Below are 2768 nucleotides of genomic sequence, written 5' to 3'. Positions count from 1 at the left end.
GCCTCCTCTGCCTGGCTTGGCCCCTCTGAGCTTTAGATTTGCCTCCCCGGTCCCAGCAACTGCAAGCTGCAACTGCCCTGCCTGAGCTCCTCCTCAACCCCCCCAGGTCTGCATGAGCTCCTCCTCCACCCCCCAGGTCTCTGCCTCTGTTGTTGCTGTCAGGCAGAGACTGTCCCATGTTCAACCCCATGTGATGTGTGTCAGGTCTGCGTACTCAGTCTCTGGCTGGAGTCTCTGCACACGGCCCTTGCTGTTGGTAGAAGTCGCTCTACCTGCAGCCCAGAGTCCTCGCTCAGGCATTGGGCAGGATCTGCTACCCGCTGCTTTCCTGTAACGGCCCAGCATGGGGCCTGGGGCTGCCTCCAGCTCCGACTTGGACTTGGGTTTGGATTCTGCTTGTAGCTGTGGTGTGGACCCGTTACCTGGAACTGAAGCACTGGGAGGAGCTCTGGTCCTGTCCTGGCCCCGAAGGGAGGGTCCACACTGGCACCAAGTCCCATCTACACCAACCCCTGATGTCCTGCTGCTCCCTCCTGCACCTCTCCCCGCCCGCTCACTGTCTGCTGCACCCACTGGGACCTTCTGTCTGGCTCTGTCCCCCTGGATCCCCAGGGTCCTGGGTGCACATCCTCACAGGCTCTGCCCTGCCCTGCGCTGTCTCCTCTCCCGCCTTCTCCCAGCTCCTGGGTCTCCCCTGTCTGAGGTCACTGAGGTCGTGGGGATCACGGGACCCGATCGGCCAGTCTCTCCCTGCCTCCTGCTGGTGATGGAGCTCCCAGATCCCTAAGTGTGAGAGAACAGTGCGATGGCTGCTGCAGATCTAATTATTTTAGTGTTTTGTCACATTTGGTTCATGTATGTAAATAAAGTATGTTTTTATAATTTTTGCTGAGACATTTGAAAATAAGTGTTAATACTGGGGCCATCTTTCTTAAATACTTCACTGCACATCTGTATCAGTCAGTGATTACTAGATGAACAAATATGACCTAATATATACAAATGTGGCCGGGGCCCAGCCGCCAGCCTGAGCCTGCTCCCGCCCATGGGTTCTGAGCCAGGTCTGCCTCAAGAAGGGTACTGAAGGGTGCCAGCCCACTCGCATCCCTGATCCCCGCAGCCGCAACCGCCTCGCCATGGGGACTGCATGGTGGGGGACGACCCGTACAACCCCTACAAGTACCCCGACGACAACCCCTACTAGAACACGTATGAGCGGCCCTGGCCGGCGGGCAGGTACCGCCCGGGCTACGGCACCAGCTACTTCCAGTGCAGTCTCCCAGACCTGGTGCTCAACCCTACCACATCGAGGAGTCCACCTGCGTGCAGAAGATGCCATGTCCGACCTGCCCTTCCCCGCGGGGGAGAACTGCCTGGCCAGTTCTGCGGACAGGGCAGATGTGAGAGATTATGATTACAGGGCAATGTTAAGATTTCCCCAGCGAGTGAAAAACCAAGGAACGTCTGACTTCTTACCAAGCCGCCCAAGATACCCTGGGAGAGGCACAGCTGTCACCAGCATTACCATGGCATGGACGGGTTCAGGCACTATGACCTGCTGGATGCCAACACACACAGCAGAGCAGCCGAAGGTCACAAAGCAAGGTTCTGTCTGCAGGACACGTCGTGTGACGGTGGCTACTACAGGCGACGTGCATGTACTGCACACACACGGGGTTGAGTCCTGGCTGGGACGATACCTATGCAGCAGGTACTGATGGCCCGTGGACTGACGTTACAGATGGACAACCTGGAAGCTACGTTGTCGGGGTCAGTGTCGATCCCAGCTACCTGGTTCCTGAACCAGACACAGCAACAACCTGTGCACTGCGACATTGAGTACCCAGGACGCCACGCAGATGCCCCAGGCTGCACAACTGCACCGTACAGAAAGCCAGTCCAGCTTCGCGTGGATAAGTCAGCACCTGGTGTCCTGAGTGAGAGAAAGATGGATTAGCTTCAGCAGGATTCACAGATTTTGAAAAACAGAACAGAAAACAAGCAAGGAGTTTTTGTTTGACTCTTTTACAACAGAGCACACAACTGGACTCTGAAAAATTAAATCAACACTATTTGGGAAGTTTTTAGTATTTATTCACATTACTTTGTGAATTAACACAGTGTTTCAATTCCGTAGTTACATATCTGGCTCTTCCAAAGAAATCCAAGCTTCCCGTGCTTCTTTTGAAATTATAGTATAAAAGGGAAAACAATATTTTAATGAATGAGCCAAAATTACCTTGAATTGATTATTTTCCAAAGTGTTGTGACTTTTGTGAAACACAATAATAATGTGCTTATATGTGTCTTAGTGTAAATTAATTTAGAAATGATGCTCTTACCGTTTAAATAGATGCAGACACACTTGGTGCTGTGGAAAGAACAAACATATTACTATTGCTGTCAAAAAATATTGCTATTTGGCAAAGAAAAGGCCATGTATGTATTCAGATAGTTATATCCCTATGTAAAAATCGTGTTCACGTTTTCTAAATTAGTAGATAACTTTCTGCCGAGTGTACAATTTCATTTTCACTTGAGACAACTTTTGTTTGGGATTCATTAGGTAACTGAGCTGTCCAATTCCTGTCTGATATTTTTCGATGCTCCCCTCTACTCTTACTTTTTCTATGCATAGAGACATTTCAAGTGACATTCTTAAAATTATCATTCTGGGAGCTGACATATGTGGACAGCTTTGTAACTGGGAAGTCATTCTGTGTGTTGGTTTGGGGCTTATTTTGCAAGGGGAACAATATAATACAGGA

The 2768-nt window shown here is 50.5% G+C and overlaps 1 pseudogene; it reads left to right on the top strand.

The window, feature by feature from the left end:
* The first annotated feature begins 1147 nt into the window (after positions 1–1147).
* Positions 1148–1957, top strand: LOC106147563 (annotated as a pseudogene).
* The last annotated feature ends 811 nt before the right edge of the window (positions 1958–2768 follow it).

Source organism: Chinchilla lanigera, unplaced genomic scaffold (assembly GCF_000276665.1).
Source record: "Chinchilla lanigera isolate Chin_1 unplaced genomic scaffold, ChiLan1.0 scaffold00182, whole genome shotgun sequence".
NCBI classification, from domain to species: domain Eukaryota; kingdom Metazoa; phylum Chordata; class Mammalia; order Rodentia; family Chinchillidae; genus Chinchilla; species Chinchilla lanigera.
This window is presented reverse-complemented; position numbering and strand designations above follow the sequence as displayed.